The sequence below is a fragment of the Thamnophis elegans genome, chromosome 9, assembly GCF_009769535.1.
Source record: "Thamnophis elegans isolate rThaEle1 chromosome 9, rThaEle1.pri, whole genome shotgun sequence".
NCBI classification, from domain to species: domain Eukaryota; kingdom Metazoa; phylum Chordata; class Lepidosauria; order Squamata; family Colubridae; genus Thamnophis; species Thamnophis elegans.
Window position 1 is genome coordinate 54048494 of NC_045549.1, and position 21680 is coordinate 54070173.

A 21680-nucleotide genomic window follows, 5' to 3' on the forward strand; every position below is an offset into this window, starting at 1 on the left:
TGCTCTTCACTTGCGCGCAGAGCTTTGCGTGTTTCCCTTTCCCTCCTCCTTTTGCTGCTGCTGCCGCCGCCTCTCTTTCCCCTCACAGACAGGCGCTTGGCGCCGAGCCCCGCTTTGCTCTTGCTCGCCTCCCCTGCAGCTTCGCTTTTCCTCCTCCTCCTCTCCTCCTCTTTTCCTCCTCTCTCGGCCTTCCTCCTTTTTCTCCAATTGTTACCGCCTCTCCTTCCCAGCCTCTTGCAGCGCGCCAGCTCCCACTCTGTAAAATCACAAACTTTTTTCCCCTCTCTCCCCTTTCCTAATACAGTGTGCCTGTGCCCCCCCGTCCCCCCCCCCGGTTTTCTTTGAATATTATTCTTGTTCCTTCTGCTTTCCTTGCTGATCTTTCAGGCCAGTTTGTTAATCTAAGCAGGAAGTCACCTCCAGAGCAAAGACTCCACGTGGCTCATTTACAGCCGCGGGCTTGATTTGGATTGGCACTAGAAAACTCGAGGTTCCCTCCTGCCCCTTTTTCCCTTTGACGCGTCGCTTTAAGGAGGTGGATTTGCAACTGTAAACCTGAAAAAAGTTGGGTAAATACCGGACTCCTTCTCCCAGCTCTGGTGAGATGGGAAGAAGGATTAGCACGCTTGCCAAGTCTTTCACAACTGGCCTCTTTCTTTGGACTTACACGAAAGAAACGAAAAAATTCGATTAAAAAAGAAACGGTGCGCCCGAGAACTACATCATTAAAAAGATTCTTAATGTTCGTGGTTCTCAAGCATTGCTACACAGGCTAAAAATAATGTCCTAGGAGGTTATTTGGGGAAAGGATGAGGGGAGGAAAGTGAATGTTAGGGAAAGAAAGGAACAACTAATCGGCTCACCGTGATTCTTAGCGGCTCAAGTGCTCTCTGCCTCAAGAAACGAAATGCCAAGTGTGGAATTATTCAAATAAATAAGCCCCAAAGGATTATCTAGAAAGAATTGTCCTAGTTGTCCACTCGTGGTCAGATTCTGCTCTGGTAATTTAGGATTCTAGGTAGCCTTTCAAGCCTGCAAAAGGAGAGGGGTGGACCTCGAGTTCTTTAGTGTCAAGTAAATAGTTGTATTGATGTTTTACTGGGGAGAAGCGAGGACTGCAATTGAAAGAGTTGTTTGAGCTTCGGCATTTTAAATATCACTTAGACCCACTGACTTTTTTTAGAATAAAAGTGAAACCTGGAGCTAAAAAGTACCAAGACTTCTGAAAAATTAGTTCCCCCTTCTTGTTCCCCCATTTTGGGGGGCTGTTGAGGGACTTTGATATGTTTTTTTGGGCAAGCCCTTAGAATAATTGTTAGCTGCCACTGAAAATGGTTTTTCTGTCTTTTTGTTATATTATTCATTGACTTGCCTTTTATTTTAGAAATATCTTATGGATGTTTCTGTAGTAATCTATTTAATAGTTCATAAGTGTCAAGGCATAGCCATCCCATAAGAAGAACAGAGAGCCTTGAAAACTTTACATTTGTTTTTTTTTCTTTTAAAAAATGAAAAAAGCTGTTACACTATAAAGCAAAGATGATCTACCAGACCCTCTTTATTTACACATCCCAATTAAATATTAAAGAACTTTCTTAGCAGTTAAAAAAAGTAACAGGCAATCACCTAACAAGTTACTTCCAAGCAAATATTTATTTGTTCATTCAATTTACAGTTATCCATTTCTAATACATGGTTCTGGAGAGCCAGCAATGCTTACATACAAGATAAAAACACATAATAATAATATAGTCAACAAACGAGAGAAAAACCAACAGCAATTAACACAATCATGATAAGAGTTCAATCATACACTTGAGTCCCAGGCTTGGTAACAAGAGCATGTTTTCAAGATCTTATGACATGCCTCAAGATTGCAGCGAATTTAATCTAGGGGATAATATTCCAGACAGAGCCTCTTCTTGGGTCCCACCAAATAACACACTGCAATGCACAAGATCTAGAGCATGCCTTTTCTGCAAGATCTAATGGACAAGCTGCAAAAATGCAATGTACTTAATAATAAAAATCTCATATTGACACAATGTTTATTCTACCTCTAAAATAAGGTGTAAAAAACAATATGTATCATAAGTTAAAATTATTTGAATATTATCAACAGGTTCAATGTAACATCCACAGACCAAAATGTTATTTTGCTTTTACAGTAGTATTTGAGTGATAACCATTCTTTTAAAGTTACAACAGCACTAAAAAATTTCTTATAATTTTTCACAGAACCATTGCAGCATCCCTGCAGCCACATGATCAAAATTTAGACGCTTGGCAACTGGCATATACAGTGGGGCAAAAAACTATTTAGTCAGCCACCAATTGTGCAAGTTCTCCCACTTAAAAAGATGAGAGAGGCCTATAATAGACATCATAGGTAGACCTCAACTATGAGAGACAGAATGAGAAAACAAATCCAAACAATCACAGGAGCAGTTGTTTTGTTATATACCGGTATGTGTTTTTATTTAAAAGTTAAAACTTAAAGTTGCATTACAAATTAATGGATTGATAAACTCATATATCTTATTGTTAGTTTTGTGCTGTTACTAACCGAGGTTTGTAATATAGATTCTGCTGTGAAGGTAGAAGGTCATAAAATGGACAGATTAATTTACTGAAGTCATTTTGGATACTTTAATTTCTGTAAATGCTTTTGCTTTGGAAATACACAGTTCCACCGCAACAAAACCGACATAAAATGCATTGCTTCCACAATGATTACATTGTGTTAGAGAGATACTAAGCTAAATATCTTACTTCTCTGATACATTGGCTACCTATTTGAAGGAGCAACTGCAGTATTATTTCTCAATATTTAAAAAATTGAATTGGTCTCTTCTCCCTGTCTTCCAAGGTCATTCCCACATCCTTTTACAGGTATACATGTATGAATATAAGAACTGTGCAATTAGAACAAAATAGGGAAACTTGAATGAAAGCCATTAACCCAATTCAAACAATGAATCAGCATGACTTAAGTACACCCTTTTAAAACACATTGCATGAAGAAGTCTTGTTAACTGAGGTCACATCAGATTTTCATCATGGGTGTCCTTGCATTTACTCATGTCACTTTAGTGTTTGCTATGGTTGTTTATCTTTTAACAGAAAATTGAGACACAAAACATCATAGAAACCATGAGACAGAAATTTGATGCTAGACAAGATTGGTACAAAAACTGGTTGACTATCAAGTTGGACTGGTTTATGTAGACTTAAAGAAGATTTAATGCAGGAAAAAATGTCTTATGTTTCTTTTGTCCTTGCTATTATAAAAACAGTTGCTTAAATCATAAATTCTATGCTAAAATGTTTTGAGTTTTTGTTGGCATAGTTGGGTTGTCATTTCCAGTTGATATTAAAATTGATAGCCACAGAAATCTGGTGATCCATTGTGAATCAACAGTTATGGAGAGTATATATGAGTCTTACTCAAAAGATGTTATGAAAAGGAAATTGTAATTGTCTCTGTGTGTTTATGTTTTAAATAATTTAAAATATGGGTCATGACTATTTAACATTGCTGGAAGTTTATTTACATCTGTGCATCTTGCTACATGTAATATTTGAATTTGGAAATGAAACTATAGAGCTGATTTATCCTTTTCAATCTTAAGATAACTGCTTCAAGGTAATGCTTCACTAATTTAATACATGTAGGTTAGGTTTGGAACACAGTCATTCTTCTTACCCTAAGTTATCATTTTCATTAGGAAGTGACTTTCCAATTCGTGATTTCATGCAAGTTAATTATTTTCTGCAGTTAATTAGTTCATTGTTTAGAAGTCATTTTACTTAAGTCACTTGTTCTATGTATTTTTTATTTTAAGTTATTTATTTTATTTTAAGTTATTTATTTTTTATTTTAAGATATTTATCAAATCGTATATAATAATATTAATATTTGTAAAATTACAAGTCATGGCACTGTTTGATAATATTATGCGAATGCAATTGTCAGCAATATAACAAGTGCCAGGATGAGAACACATTTATTGCGTGCAGAATTCTGGCATTTCCTACTATGGAGAACTGCTGTCACTGTTAACAATACTGGGTTAGATCAGATATGCAAAAACCACCACATACTTGTGGTGCTTTTGAAAATCTCTTAGATCCTTACTATCACCTTAATTTTAAATATTAGAGCAAAACTTTGTGAGTTTTTAAAGAGTAAAATAAAGTTTTGCATAAATGTAAGATGCCCATTTCATCCTTTAATACCACTCCTCTTCCCTGAATCCAGTGTGGTGTACCGCGTGGAAGAGGTATGTTCCTGAGAAGGATAATTGAAGAACGTCAGGAGTGTATGCCAAGAGTATGTATTCACAGCAGGGATACCTAAAAGGACAACCAAGAATGATAGAATAAATCAATCCAGAGTTCTGAAGACACACATTACCAGGTTCAAATTAACCTACTTTGGACATACTATGCAAAGACCTTGTTCTCAAGAAGACTTTAATGCCGAGAAAGATGGAAGGAAAAAATGTGGATAACTAACAGCAAGATTGATAGTTACAGCAACAATGAGTCTACATTGGAAGACCTAAACGGTTAGTGGCAGATCACCATGGAGAAAATCTGTCTTGTGTCATTACTAAAGTTGATAACAACTTGATGGCATTTAATCAATAAATCAATCCCTCTCTTAAAATTCACAGGGTCTCCATCATTCTCCGTATCATGCTTCCATCTACTTTTGAAGTACAGTATGTCCTTTTACATCCTGTGCAAAGCCTCTTGCATCCTCAAACCATCAGAAATTGGACTAGGTGGACAATAGTTTGATTGTGTAAAACAAAACCTCTATATTCCCAGAACATTGTTTGTTGATATAAATAACATTATCTGGCTCAGAATGAAGCATCTTATACTGATGATGTAAATAGCAAAAATGTTCAGAGCAGAATAGAAAAATTCTGAAGCCAATATTTTTTTCTTTTCTCTTGATTTTTTTGCCCAAAACTATTTAGCAAATAGCATATTTCAGTAGTAGCATAACTCTGAATTTAATTTGTTTTAACATAACACAAGTGAGCAATTGCCAACTGTTAAATCTGTTTTTCTTTGCTGCTGATTTTGCTATTCTTTCTCTCTTGTATCACCCACCTTTCATTATTTATTATTATTTCTCTTCCTTTGACATAGGCATTTGACTAATTTCAACATGCTGAGGAATGAAAAAAATGTTTGGTTTTAATTTTAGCTTCTTTATTCTAATGATGGCATCTTTTGTTAAGATAATATAATTTGCACTTCAATGTTGCCTTCTATTTAGAGAGCTGAAATAGGTTCTGTAAGTCTTAATAAATTCAATCTCAACAGTGGAGAATAAAATGCTATTAGCTTCATTTTACATAGAAGAAAAAAACTGACACACAAAGAGTTCTCCTAGTAGAGCACGTGTTTGATTGTCAGAAGGTGAAAATAATAAATTACATGATACATAATCATTTTCTGCACTTAGGTCTACACTAGCTCTAGCAATCTATTAAGCTATAGACTTTTAGGGGGATTCTGTCTTTTACGAGTTTCCATAGTAAGAAGTAGTACTATTTAGCATATTTCATTCACACGTATTATGTTTATGCTATATAAATGACAGATTCTTATTTTTTGTTGGTACTGTCATTTATCTTGGGCCAAATCTTTTCCTCCTGCAGATCACATTTTTACTGAGCAAAAGGGTATTTGCTCAGATAGATACTCTTCAAGGGAACACCTGTTTTGTCTTTAAAAGCTATGCAACATACTTGTTAAAGAAAATAGATCAGGGGTGTCAAACTCGCTGTGTCATAGTGATGTCACGTGACCTATAATGACTTTCCCCCCCTTTGCTAAATTGGGCGTGGCTATCACATGATGCATCTGCCCTGCAGGCCGCGAGTTTGACAGTCCTGAAATAGATAGTCACATTGATGACAAAATGTGCCAGGGGTATCATGACAGAAACTCCATCCTTTTATACTTGAATTGCAACAGGGTACATATGTTGGGGTAGAGTTTGCATTGTGAAATTGTCATGTATGTCGTCTTTTTGATGGAAAGGAAGCTATAACAGCATCTGTCCTTGCTTTTATATCACTTCTTCCCTTTATTGTTAGCATTGCTGCTAAAGGATAATCTGCTTTCAACTAGATTTGCCATTGGCAGCTTTAATTTAGTGGTACCACTAATTTTAGTTATTGGTATGACTGAACCATGGAACATGCTTACTCAGGTTTTGAATTTTTCAAATGACACCTCTGATCTGCTTGCTCTAAGAACATTAATTTGTACTCTATTAAAATGTCATATTTTGGGATGAGTCAGTAACACACACACCTGTTTTCCTGTCATCCAAGTAATTTTTCATTAAGCTTGCACTTAGACAGAACATTGAGTTCGGGTGTTGCCATCAAACATACAATACATTATATTATGGTCCTATGTAGTAAAATTTACCAGCATAATCTTATACTGACAATGCTTTATACTGGCATTTGTATCCTAAATAACCTTGAAAAAGAGTTTTATTGATTTTTATAGGGTATAAGTATGGCTTGTGCTACAGCTGCAGGGTAATTTTTGCTTTTTCTAAGGAACTGACTGATCAGCCAATGGTATTTCTTCAAATTAAAGTTCTTCATGCTTAAATTTCTGGTACTGACTGGCACTTATTCATAAATCCAATTTACGTGGAAATGAAGAATGTAGCTATGCTTGTAGGCAGACATTTTTAACATTAGAATATATTTACTTTCAAATAGACAAAATACCTTTATTTGTTCTTTTAGTTAGTGTACTTTGTACTGTGAGTTTCATATTTATTGTGAAGAGATATTGTAAACTGTTGTTAAGAGATACATACAATATACTGTGAAGTATTATCCTATGAATATGACTCACATAAACAAGAGATCAAGACCTTTTATTCCATTAAATAGCATTTGATAGAGGGTATTCTCTCTTTTGGAAGACTGCTAGTCACATGGGTAGTCTTTAGGTTAGAGTTATGCACACTTCAGTATAAACAGATGCAAAAGAATGGTAGACTTTATTTTCACTAAGGTAATGTTGTTTAGCATGCATTTGTCCTATAAGAAATGTTACAACTGTTCATTTTTTAAATTAATATTTAGGAAAATATTTAAACTAATCTTTTTAGGAATACTTTGATAAAAGAGAACATCCAACAAGAGTCATAATTCTAATGGATTCCCATGCAAATAACATGATTAAACATCCCCCTTTTCCCTGGCTGTCCCATAGTCACTTTATTTCCTCCAATCCACTAGGTTCTGCATTTGAATCTTCCCAGTTCTTTTCTGATACTCTGACCTCACTGTCATGTCCTTTCTGGAAGGGTGTTATCCTTGGAGTTAAGTCAGCAAGGTTTGGGAGCCTTCACATAGTATTTGAATTCATTCTTTTTTGTGTGTGAAAAGAAACTCTTCCTTTTGTTAGTCACTATCAGCAGGTAAATATTTGAAGTGTGTGTGTGTGTGTGTTTGTTTGTGTGTATGCTGGTCTTGTTGTATTCGTGTCTTTTCCCGTGTAAGATTGAGATTGTCTTGGCAAAGTTTTGGCGAGGTCTCACTCACCATCTTCAGGCTGGTGTTTTGGGCTTAAAGCGTGACCGGAGCTGCCGTCCCTCTACAAACCTTGGTGGGGGGTGTGTGGAGTGCTGGCTCCATTTCAGCAAGTGGATTGATTGGATGTGTGGCTGTATCATGATTGGTAGATTGGTGCTGATTGGTGCTGGCTGTTGGTCTGTTGTTGTTTTCTGTTGTAACATCCTGGGTGGTGGGTGGGGCTCGTTTGTTGACTAGGGCTGGTTTCCAGACGTCTGGTAGGCTGGAGGTATCATCACGTTTATTCATGTTGTGGGGGTGTTTCTCTATTTCAATACAAATACAAATACATACAGTGCATATACATATACATACATACATACATACATACATACATACATACATCTTCAAATGAAGCATGACTTCACCATACACTTATGGTACTTTTTAAGTTTAGCGATGCCTCATAGATTCATTCAGCCTCATTCAGTTGAAAGTATTCAAGGAACTGACATTTTAGATGACATATGATATTTGAACTTAAATTTAATAGCTTCTCCCATTTCAATTTATCACAAGACCCAGGTACTGGATTCTGTTTCTTTTAATCATTTATATATTTTGAGTTGAAGCTAGACCTGAATCTGACACTTTTCCCTTGTCAGGGATAAAATAAGTATTGCGTTTTTAAAATAAGCAAGCCTTCCTTGTCCACATGCAGTATGCAGATAAGCAGGCAGATTATTCTAGCTGCCCAGGAAGCAAACACAAGGAAGTATTCTGCTTTCAGTGCTACATCAGTTGCAGATGTCAAGCTTTTTGTTCATCACTACGAAAAGGGCAATTCTCACTGACATGTCTTGATTATATAACCTGACTGCCTACTTAAACCAAATTCAGTGACTGCTCAGAAATGATGGTGCTTGCGTAGTTGAGATATTTCTTCCACATTATAATTCCAGAAGAAATAGGGCTGAATAGTGATATGGGTGCTGACTGAAATTGCTATTATATTTAAGTTTGCAAGCATATGCATATTTATCAAAATGAATGTCTCAGGCAACATTTATTTATTTATTTATTTATTTATTTTTTCCTTATGAAACATAAGACAATTTTCTTCTGAATAAGCATGTATAAGATTTAATATCAGGCCTCATTCTTATGCATAATGCATATTTCTCTACAAATAATTAGACAAACAGCAACCTATACTTTTCTGAATAAAAAATTAAAAGGAAAGCAGTTGTCTGTTGACTGCAAGAATGTCATCTGTAAACCTAGTTCTGTTAAGTCCTGGAAATGTGCAGATGTAGGCAGTTTCTTTCTGACAGCATGATTACTTACAGTTGATCAAGCATATCTATAGCAGTCATTGGGAACATGTTAGGCTGAAGGCCTGTTCCGTGTGGGCCTATACAATTTTTAAATGGGAAGAAATTAGAAGTCACCATCATGAATGGGTCATTTGGTGATGGAGTTCTTTATTAGCACTTTGGCTGATGTCCAGATGGGATACTTGAGAGCAGATTCTGTTTTGAATATATTTCAAAGCACAGATTAACAATTTGTGACAGCTATTGATTTGCCTTCACTATCAATTATGCACAGCAAGCTATTTTTATGTCGCCTCTCAATGAACAGTGACTTTCTGCTATATAGCTATTAACTATAGCTATAACTATTTAAAATAGTTTATTTCTTTAACAAAGACCAATGACTGTCCAAAGACTGTTAAATGACAAATACACTGTATTGAAATAAAACGTATCAGATGGTTAGCCTAATTATTACATGTGCAGTTCTTAGGTTGCTGTTTATTGGTATATTTTATTTTAAAATGTGCCATCTTTTCCAATAAGAGGAAAAACCTTTATTTTTTGTAGTTATTAATGCATATCAAAATAACAATTCAAACATTTTTGTAGCATATCATTTTTATACTTTCACAGAACCTCTTTTTAGAAATCAATGAGGGAAACCTCAGATTATTTTTTAAAGTTTTCTGTTGAGATTTAAGCAACCCAATTATTAGAAAAGCTATTTAAATAGCTTTAGACATAGTATTTTTTTACTGTATAACATATTAGGCATGTAAATTGGATGCAATGCTTTTTATAGATTACTCCCATCATCATCACATGGTGAGGATGTCTTTCTTGAATTTTCAAATATTGGTGAAACCACAACCCCTATATGAAAGATTTGTAATGACAAAATACTTTGGTTAAGGTCTACTTTTTAAAAAATGCAACAGAAAGTTGTATCCACTTTTTTAAAAAATACAAAGCCTGTGGTTTCTCCAAGTGTTGCTGAAAGGAAAGAATAGGAGAAAAGAGACATATTTCACCGGTTCTAATGTGACAGAAGTTGCTTTTTGCCCTTAGAATTTTTAAAAAATGATTTAAAACAAATGTCTGATCTATTTTTCCCTCTTATTCAATTTCTTCTTCCTGATCATGGATTTTAAGAAATAATTTTGTATTATTTGCTGCAAAAGAAATCAGAAGCTTTCCTTCTTTCTTTCTTTCTTTCTTTCTTTCTTTCTTTTTCTCTTTCTGTCTCTGTCTCTCTTTCCCTCCCCCCTTCCTTTAGTATTAATTTTTCTGGGTTTTATAAAAATATTTTAAAAGTTCAGGTATTTTAGATTGAAGATAGGAACTGATACTGATTGATTAACTGGGTTCTCATTGAAATTTGTATGTAACTTTGGAAGACTTTTTTTTAAAACACAGAACAAGAAATAGTTCTGTTCTATTCTGGATTATTGAGGTATATCTGAATAATCCCAGAAGACAGGACAAGGAAACTTTCCCACCAGTAGGAAATCACACTTTATAGTTCTAATGATGTGGTACAGAAATGTCTTCACAATATTTCCTCTGACTTAGGAGCTGAATAATAATTAATTGATGAGTTCAGCTTGTCATCTGATGCACCATATAATCCCCATAATGTCATAGAAGCAAAGGTTGACAAAACTGTGGCATGCAGTACTATTACAAAATGTATTACAAAGAACAGTTGAAGACCCCTTTAGCTTGGAGAAAAATATTAAATGGAAGTATGATTGTACTCTTCAAATATTGCAAGGCTAGGTATATAGAAGGTGTACCAGATCAACTGATTGGTTGGTTTTATAATATAGCCACAAAAATAACATTAATGTTCTAATTGAATATTTAAGAAAAAAATCACCAGAAGAAATTTTCTAAAGACATTTTGGATTAAACCAATTTAATCAAGGGGGAGGGGGAAAATAAATTTTGGTTTTAAAATAAAAAATTATTTTAAATAACCAAAATATCAATAATAAAAGTAAAATAAAAAAAACATGTGACAGCTATTTAGCAAGTATCCTTTAGCTACATTAAAAAGGGGAATTGACAGGAGATTACAGTGGGCAGCTTCCAAAATCATCCCCAAGTCCATGATTCAATTATAATTTATCCACGAACATTTTCACATTGTTCAAATGAAACTATTAAATCACTGAGTTGCCCTGTGATTAAATTAGAACAGTAGATCTTTATGGTGAAAGATTTAGCAAACAGGATATTCAGCAGTCCTTTCCAACAATTCTTTGCTGCATAATAGTATTGTTTTTAAAGCACTATTCTCCTCCCAGCTAAGCATAAACTCTTCTCCAACTTATAAATACATAGGAAGCAATTTAATGGCCACAACATTTTTTTCCCAATAAATGAACTCTGAATACTAGCACAAACTTGATTATTATAACATATTGTACATTGAGCTATTCTTGGGAAGTGTGCAATGTAGAGATCAGATGATGACTGTACCAAACAATCTATATCTAATTGCTCACCTGGCTCAACTTTCAGCGTTTGTATTGATTGAAGTTTTAGGATCTGATTATCTGAAGCACCATCTGTGTTATGGCTGATTTGTTTGATTATTAAGGTCAAAACAACATTAAAGGCCAAAGATTCTTTACTGAAGATGACCCTACTGTCAGAACCCTGTCTATATGGGGGGGGGGGGGATTAGAACTGCATCTGTCTTTGGCTGGCATTTATTTGTAAAGATGGAGGTCTATGACAACTCGACACCACTAGCTCAAGGTGGCCAACGGGGTGGCCTTCTTCATCACCACCAACTTTCCTCTGCCAGCTCAGTGTCACCATTTCTTTGCAGGACATCTCAACCCTGGAAAGTCACTGCAAGGATAACTTGCTGTGGGTGCTGGATGGAGAGCCGGATGAATGAGCAGGCTGTCAGAGGCTAGCTCCACTCTGAACTGGCAGTTTGGCTGCAGCAGGGGATGGGGCAGAAGTTGGGGAGGCACCAGCAAGTGGGGCTTCCTATTTTGACACCACCCACATTGCCCCCGAGCCTTGGGATGCATCACTGTATAAGGTTTTATTTAAAGCACTTCCTCACCTTTGACAGCAGGGAACTTTTAGGTCCCCTACAGACTCCCCACAGTTCAGGGCTTAGAGTGCTTTCTAAGACAGAAGGAAACCCTGGCTGGGGGGGCGGGGGTCTTTGGAAATTGACCCCTTTGTTCCCCTGGGAAGCTAGGTGCTCTCAGTCTGCTACTTGAAGGAGAAAAAAAGTAATCAGGTGAGTCCCTGGCTGGGGCGGGGCAACAAAGCAAGTTCACTGTGGAAGAATCAGCTGTTCTAATGGACAATAAAAGGTGCCACAGCTTCTGAGACGCAAGGGTTTTTTCTTGGTTTTTTTGCATATTTACCTTTCTTGTTAAAAGAGGCTTTCTCTAGTTGCAGCCTGCTCTTTCCTTTTTTTGTGGAATTTCTGTCATTTTTGAGGCTTTGTGATTCAAGATGGCGAGAGGGTGGAACTGAGATAGCCGAGCCAGAATAAGAACCTGATACAATCTGAAACTAAAATCATGTGGAAATTACTCAAACTATTTTTGCACTTTTTGGCTTAAACGTTCCAGTGAATCTGTTGAGCTGACTCAACAGATTTGGCTTTTGGAATTTGAACTTTTTGTATGAACTGTGATGGCTGCTGTGAGGGGCAGGAACAGTTTCATTTTAAACAACTTTTGGTTGGTCATTTGGGTTCATATGATGTAAGCTCTGTTTCCCCCCTTCAGAGGCCTTTTCATATAATAGTGTTGATTGATCACAAGAGGGAATCTACAATATTGCCGACTCTTCTTTTTTATTTTTTAATAAATATTTTTATTTGAATTTTCCAAACATTAAAATCACAATTACATTTTTGTAGCTTTCTGTTATTGGTATTTCTTTTTTTTTATTTCAGGTTTTCTATTTTCCATTCTATTATCTTATACATATTCTTCTTCGTTTCATACTTTCTCATTTTTACAATATACATCTATATACAATATTTCCATCTGTATTGATTTCTAAGTATATGCCATTTCTTTTCATTGTGTTTACTATGTATTCCTTATGCATTGATTTTACATCTCTTTTCGAGCCAGCTATACCACCTATTCCATATCTTGTAGTACTCTGTTTCCTCTCTATCTCTTAGTTCCATCGTTAGTTTGTCCATTTCTGAGCATTCTAGCACCTTTTTTATGATTTTTTTTTTATAACAGGAGATTGATATGTTAAAAATAGATACCTTTCAAGACAACAGTTACCTAAACTATCACAAACCCAGAGACAACGTATGAACAACCCGATAACCGCTTCTGAAATATCAGAAGCTATTAAAAAACTGAGGCCAGGCAAGGCCCTAGGCTAGATGATCTCGCAAGTCAATACTATATGTGTTTTGAGGATGAAGCCAATATTGTGCTGTTCCCAAAGGAGGGTCAAGATATTACAAAGACAAAGAATTATAGACCAATCTTTATTATTAAATAAAGATTATAAACTCTTTGCCATTCTGGCAGAAAGACGTTTGAAAATTCTACATGAAGACATAGCAGGCTTTCTGCCGAAAAGACAGCTAAGAGATGTGAGGACTGTCCTAAATATTATTGAATACGTACAATATCATAATGAGAAACAGGTTGCTTTAATATTTCTAGATGCAGAGAAGGCCTTTGACAATCTAAATTGGACTTTTATGTTTAATGTGTTGGAAGAAATGGACTTTAGAGTGAATTTTATCCAAAGAATCAAAATGATCTACATGTCACAAAATGCAAAAGTGTCATAAATAGTGAATTAACTAACCCATGTGAAATTTAAATGGATACAAGACAAGGATGTCCTTTGTCCCCTTCGCAGTTTATCTTGGTTTTGGATAGAAGTATTAGACAAGACAATAAAATAATGGGTATAAATATTAAGTAAGAAATTTATAAATTTAGGGCCTTTGCTGATGACATGGTTATATTTTTACAGGACCCCAAAATAATATAGAATATTTGATGAGGAAACTGGATGAGTTAGGGGCTTTGTCAGGTTTCAAAATAAATAAACAGAAAACATCAATGCTGATCAAGAATATGCCTTCTCAGGATAATGATATATTGAATAAAAAGTCAGGCTTTAGGGTGAGAAAAAGGTGAAATACTTAGGGGTTATGTTGACAAATTCAAATATAAAACTGTTTCAAAATAACTACGTCTCCCTTTGGAGGCATATTATACAGAATTTACAAAGATAGGATAAATTGCATTTATCACTATTGGGTAGGATTTCTGTAATTAAGATAAATGCTTGACCAAAGATGCTTTTTTATTTCAGATGTTACCAATACTTACAACTGATAATCCATTTAAACAGAAGGATATTTCTAAGTTCACATGGCAAGAGAAAAAAACCAAGAATTAGATATATGTTACTGCAAGATGCTAAGGAAAGAAGGGGTTTGGGTCTGCCACATCTGAAATTGATGCATGCTGTTTGACCTGGGAAAAAGAATGGGTGATTCTCTGGAATAAGAACTAGAAGGCTATGAATTAAGATTTGGATGACATGGCTACTTATGGTGTGATAAAGGTAAAATTAATGTGGATTTTAATAACCATTTTGTTAGACATGCCAAACTAAGAGTTTAGAATAAATTTAAAACAACGCACTCTACGAAGTTAGCCCTTTTTTAGAAAAGTGATGGTGTCAAAGCCAAATTGGTTGATATATGGTAAAATTGTATCTTTCAACTCTGGTGACCCAATATTAAAGACGAGGGAAGAACTTGAATCAGAAGGTTATGTTTGCCATTGGTTTACCTATCAACAACTGAAAGAAAGGTTCAAACTGGATAAAAAATGTTATGGATTTTCCTTTGTTAAAAATGAATTGGAAATTTCATTATGTGATAATGATGAAAGTATTATTGCTAAGATCTGTAAAATATTATTGAAATTGCATTTGGAAAATGAACATGTAAAACATTGTGTGATTCAATAGGAAGGGAACTTTGGATATAATGTGATGCTTGAACTATGGGAAAATATGTGGACGAAGGGTTTAAAATTCACATTAAATTATAAACTAAAAGAAAATTTCTATAAACGGATGTATTGTTGGTATTTAACACCAGATAAGTTATCTAAAATGTATAAAGGTTTGTCAAATGAATGTTGGAAGTGTAAAAGTAAAGAGGGGACTTTTTTTTGTAGACGTGAAAAAAAATATGGATATTTTAAAACATAAAATTTTGAAAATGGAGATAAAAATGAAACCAGAACTTTTCCTTTTGGGCTTAATGGAAAAAGAACTGGAGAAAAAAATTTGGAACTTTGTTATTATATATGTTGGCAGCAGCAAGACTATTGTTTGCACAAAAAATGGAAGGATTCCTACTCTGGGCGAATGGTTGCAGGTATTGATTGAAGTGGCTGAAATGGCAACTTTGTCTACTTTGATCAAGGAAAAGAACATAAGTACTTTTGTTTCCACCTGGAGACTGCTTCTGAACTTCATGCTTGATATGGAAAAGAATAAAAAAATTGATTTTGGGGTTTACCAATTAGATTGATACATCTTCATAGAAATGGCTTGTTCATATTATTATGAAAAAGCAAAAGTTTTTGATTTGATGTTAATGCCTAATTTTACTGTAACAGAGAGAATCAGAAGTCAATCCTTCTTTTTCTTTTTTCCCCTTATCTTTCCTCACTTCTCTTTTCCTCCCTCCCCCACTGCTTTTCTATTTACTTTGTATTTTGTAGTTTATAATACTTTATAATTCAATAAAAAATGTTGACGGAAAAGGTTTTTTTAAAAACACCATGGCTCTGCCAGGTTTTTTTTCCCCCAGAGTGCTGCCATTCGCCCCCTCCCCCCCCCACTTTAAAGTGCCCAGGCTCTGCAATTTTTCTTAAGCCACAGGCTCTGCAAGGTTTTTATTCTAAAGTGCTGAGAGACTGCAAGATTTTTTTAAAGCCACTTTTTTTTAAAGCTAGTGGCATTGAGTCCTTCCATTCCAGATCACTGTTGTCAGCTTTCCACATTTTCTGTCGAGATCCTCTGCATTTTTATGTATGGATTATTCCTGGACTGATTATAAGAGCTACTACCAGCTAAGTGTGCATAATACAACACCTTTAATATATATGGTTGTTTAGATCAAAGTCCTTTCAATCACTTCCATTTACCTTCTTCTCAACATATAAATCTGTAATTCTTTCTACACAAATCCTCCCAAATCCTCCCTTGCCTTTAAAAAAAATAAACCCTAATGGTTCGAATGTCCTGTAACTCTTTGAATCATGTTTTGGCTGTTCTTTTGTACATTGACTTGAAGGGCATAGCCGCTTTCAAGTAATATAAATTGCATGCAAGATTCCTATCTGTTGCTTTGAAGATTTGTTCCATTTTTTTTTCTTTGCCTCAATCCAGGTTCTGTGTAATGATCTGTCAATTGAAAAAAAATCCACAATGTGGAAGATGTATGGTAAAAAGAACTTGACAAAACATGATGGGTAAAGTTGGTGGTGTATGGGAATATTTTGTCTTGCTGCAACTAAATTTAGAGCTTATCCTCTGCCTAGAACAAAATGGGAAATAATTAGGATTGCTTAACTTGACTATTGTTTGCTACAATGGATCTTGTAGCATCATATATCTATACATTTAGGTTGAGTAAATGAAATCAATAAAATATGAATAAAAAACTGAAGTTAGAAATTATTATGGTATTTGAGCATCAGATGAAGTACAAGAATTATTTTTTCTGACCTAATGAAACGTTGAAGATAAATATACAAAAGGAGTTTGGAATTCTGTTGGTTTATCTATCTATTAAAGAATGACTGTTTCAAAACAGAACTACCTTTGGCATAGTAGAACCCAAGAAATAAAACATTATAGATGAAAATGAGCCATATATGGCTGGAAATTGCAAGCAAAAAAGTTTAGAAAGCATTCTCCAGTATAATCCAAATAGAGAAAGCAGCTGAATATTGGCTCAGAATATTGTTACCTGCTCCATTCTAAATGCATCTAAATTCCTACTTCCTAGTCATGTGTTCCAAAGAAGGCCCAGATATAACTTTTTCTACATCTGTAATAATTATTTGGTTTCTTTCAATCAGGTTCTGGAATTCCTAGTCAGTGGGTCATGACCAGAGTTTATAACTCGTGGTTGGAGAAAGAGAAAATATTTGGATATTCAATGGCTTCTATGGAAAGGAAGAAGGTAGGAAACCAGAGGAATACTTGGTTCTGGAAGGCATTTTGGCCAGGTGATATTTGAAATGAGATGTTGTCTTCAAATATCCTGAATCTTGCAACCCAAACTGAACAATAAGCCATACTATAGACTGTGCTATGTTGGTGAAAAAAGTTCAGAGATAGTGTAACCTTATATGCTATATTGGTTGTCTTCTTGCAAATGTATTCTGACTAATCTTCTGAATCCCAACTGATCTAAAGATATGTATGCTAGGACTCAATTCATCTATATTCCTTACCTTTCTATTTTAATTATCATTCTAATGATAATTTGCATCCTGGGAGTTTCCATTAGGATTTTTTTTTCAGCATTCAAGAACTGAAGGGAGTGGCTCATGGTGCAGTGGTATCTTTGAGTGGGTGAAATCATAGTACTGAGGGGATGTTGGAAAGAGCAAAATGGATAAAGCAGAATTTTATATCTAGATTTATTTTAGTTAGGAAACTGACCATCCCTATACCAATATTCTTGGTTTCATATTTAATGATTTTGTAATGGTGTCATCAATCATCCTTCCAATGATATTCATGAAATATTTATTGTGATAAATTTATTTGCTTAATCAGCCATTTCTGTGCATTTACATAGTTAAGGTTGTTGCTCACTTTCTAAAAAGTCAGCACCATTGTGAATGTTTATTTCATCCTGCAGAACTTTCTGGCTTGCAATACCAAACATTCTTCCTGCTGTTATTGTTTGATTCTGCCAGCTGGTGATTTGGCAGTCAAGTCACCTTTATTAACTATCTCTAGTATGGCCATCTGTAGTTTACAATTGTATGGATTTGCCACAGCAGCTGTATATTTATTTCTACTGAAGATTGTTGGTTGAAAATATGAAATTTAGTATTGAGTAAATCTATCTCCACAGGAACTGGTTAACTATTTTGTGGCTTCAAATACTTCGACATAGTCCTTTGAAAATGATATTCACAGTATTAGGCAGTGGAAAATGTCTTCTTTTTGGAGGTTTTGTATTAAAAAAATAAAGCATGGATTTTGCTCTACTCACAAAAGATAAACTAATACCGGTTGTCCTTGACTTACAACCATTCATTTAGCCACTGTTTGAAATTACAATAGCAGTGAAGCTACAACAAGTCCTCCACAAAGTCATATCATCAAAATTTGGATGCTTGGCAACTGGAAATTCAAAATCAGGCATGTATATTTATAAACAGTTTATAGCTATGATCTCCTTGGTACTTTCTAAACTTGGTTCTTTTCTTGCAGCTATTTATTATCAAATCAGTGCTAAAAGAAGTGAGGTTTGTTCTCTTTACACACACACACACACACACACACACACACACACGAGATATATAGTACATAAACATATACATACATATATTACACACTCATATATACAGTATATATATATATATATATATATATATATATATATATATATATATATAATATACTTCATATCTATATCTATCTATCTATCATATTATAACTATTATACATATTTATTTATTTGTATATGATATGATATGTATATTTATTTATTTGATATGTATATTATATGACAGGATTGCCCTGTCAGTTTTTATGAGAGTGTTATTGACACGATACTTTTCTACATCAAATCTAAAAACATAGATGTTCAAAGATCAGTGATGAAGTGTTGGAAATGTAATTAAAAAAAATGGGCACATATTATCACCTGTGGTGGACATACCCAAAAGCAAAACCATTTTGGGTGAAAATGCATACTTGGTTAGAAAAATGTTAAGACAGCTTATAGATTTTAAGCCAGAACTATTTTTGTTGGGCATAATACCAGAAAAATATGATAAAGGGAATGTATATTTGATATAGCATGTTTTAACAGCAACAAGAATTGTATTTGCACAACATTGGGAAAGCGAGGAAACACCTACAGAAGAAGATATAATTTAAAAAATGTTGGACTGTGCAGAAATGGACAGATTAACACTACAGATAAAAGAAAAAGAAGACACAGAATGTTTTCAAACTTGGTACTTATTTTATCAATGGTTGGATAAAATAGAATAGAAATTAGGAACTTATTAGGTATTACTATGTATACAAACTCACCCAGACAGCATTCTGCTCATTAAGCACATATTGTATATAAAGAGAAAACAAATAAAAAATATGAAACAAAAACAAAAAACAAATCAGTGATATGGGAAAGGTTCTTTGTGGGTGTTTTATATCAGTGAATGGTGCTCTTAAAAAAGATTCTTCAATAGGCTGTATTGCTGCATATGACATCATTGGAATGAAGTGGGCCAAAGTTGTTGCCATGGCCCTTGTGGAATTGATGGGGCAAATGATACCTTAACTCAAGCAAAGAATGAAATTTACACCACTTTTAGGATGTTTGAGGATTTTAAAAATGAAACCAATAGCTTGCTCATTTTGTCCTTCAAATCCCTCAACCAAACTCCAATTATGAGCTGACAAGGCAGGATGTCCCTATTCCAGGGTCTGTAAAGTGAAAAATCTATGGTGGTTCATGGGTTTTGCTCTTGTTTTATAGCCAGAATAAATAAAAATAGAAATTTAATGGTGCATATTGTTAGCTAGGTGTTTTTATTTTGCCTCTTAGATCTCCCCTCTATAGACAGATAGTAAACATAGTTCTTCAAGCTTGCTCTGATTAGCTCTCATTAGCATGGCATATAACTTATATCATTTATTTTCTTTTCCTTATGCTCAACAATTTGAGCCTCAAGATAGCTGGATCCTATTTACTGATTATTGTGAAGTCCTAGGTGTTCTTGGAGTTTGGTTGTTTGCTTGCAGATGTTTCGTTGCTTGCTACGTACAAACATGGTTTCGAAAATGTCTGCAATGTTCCCTCGTCCAAAATTAATCCACCACAAAGAAAACAGGGGCAAAAAGAGATATCAATAGAGGACTGTGAGAAATTTAAGGCAACTTCAGCAGCCACTATCCATTTCATTTCCTGGTTGTGCTTTTTCATTCAACATTTGTAATTTCTCACGTTAAACATCAAATGTTGCTTGTTAATATTTTAATAATATAACATTATTCCTGCTGAACTTTAAAAAATATGAAAGCCTGGTAACTCATTTCCTTTTCCAGAGTTTGCAGAGGGAATTATTACAATTTCATGGATTGCAGTAACCACTTTCTTTTATCTAAAATGCTAGAATTTCCATTTAACTGCTGCCTTCATTTGTTTCCTTGTAGGTATATATGTTCATAATCATTACTCAGCTGGTAGTTATATCACTTGCGTATTAACCTATTTTATACTTTTCTTTAAGTCATTAAAACTCCTTCCCATTATTCCTCCAGAAATATAGAACGCCTCTTAAATTTTTTAAGTTAATCTGCCTCAGAAGCACTGGAAGGCAGCAGACTTGACAAAGTTGCTTTAAACTTACAGTGAATTACCTTAACAGTCCTAAATTTGAACTATCAAAATCTCCCATTAGTTCTTAGTTAAATATAGAAATATCCTGGTAGATAAAGCTACAGGCACACCTAGACTTACAGATATATTTCTCTAGAAATCATAGGGCTAACAGGCTTGGAATGAAAAATCCAGATGACAAAACAGACTATAAAGACAACTCTTTGTTATCTTAAACAGCTGCCCTGTTTTTGCAATGCAAACATGGTAAGGAATTTTCTTCTTCCTTTGTCTTTTTCTAGCAATTTAATACCATTTAATTTATCATCTTCATTCCCACATTTTGTTCATAATCATTACTCAGAATTCATTTTATTTCCTTTTGAAAAAAAGTGACCTGTCCTCCTTCTTCTAGGATTCAGAGTTCTACAGAAGGAACTTACTCATACTCCCAATTGTATTTTTGCTCTTCTACACCCATCTCAAAATATTCCTGCTTGTTTTAATGTAACCTTCTCCAATCTGAAGTATTTCTTCAACTGTGGATGACAAATTCCATCACCCCTACCCTATACAGTTGCTCAGTATATTGTATCTGCAAAACACCAAGTGAGGAACATTTCTTCTATTGATTGCCTGTGGATTAGCACCAGTTTGTAAAGCTGAAATGGGAATGTTTGTGAACACAAAGGAATATTTTGTGGTTGGACATGAACATTTATAAAAGTACTTCTGAATATCTAGTACCAGCCTCCAAGTCTTCTGTGTTGCAATAGAGTACTGTTTATACTGTAATTGGCAGCCACCCAGTTCAGGTGGCATGAAAATAAAAGTAGGATCTTGTTCCTGGTAAAACCTCCGTGTTAGGAATGAGTAAGCAAAGGTGTGTTTGATACTAGAGGAATGCTAGTTTTTCTTACTTTTACCTTTGTCCATTTATAAATGAAAGAGAAAGGTTTTTCTCCCCCTTAATAAGATATTGCAGATAGATAATTGAAAGGCTGGCAGGACTTCTCCTGATATATTTTTTCTCTCTTGCCCCCATTATAAGTAGTAGTTGCGTTTAAAATATAATGGGATTTTCATGGGAGATTCAATCTCACCATATCTGTAGAATGGTACATAAATCAATTTCTAATGACCAACTGTCTCACTAGG

The 21680-nt window shown here is 34.7% G+C and overlaps 1 long non-coding RNA gene across 1 annotated transcript; it reads left to right on the forward strand.

The window, feature by feature from the left end:
- The first annotated feature begins 2299 nt into the window (after window positions 1-2299).
- LOC116512929 lies at window positions 2300-4672 on the forward strand. The gene is made up of 2 exons (XR_004255947.1): window positions 2300-2466; window positions 4262-4672. It is a non-coding gene; the product is annotated as an uncharacterized LOC116512929 (long non-coding RNA).
- Window positions 4673-21680: the final 17008 nt, after the last annotated feature.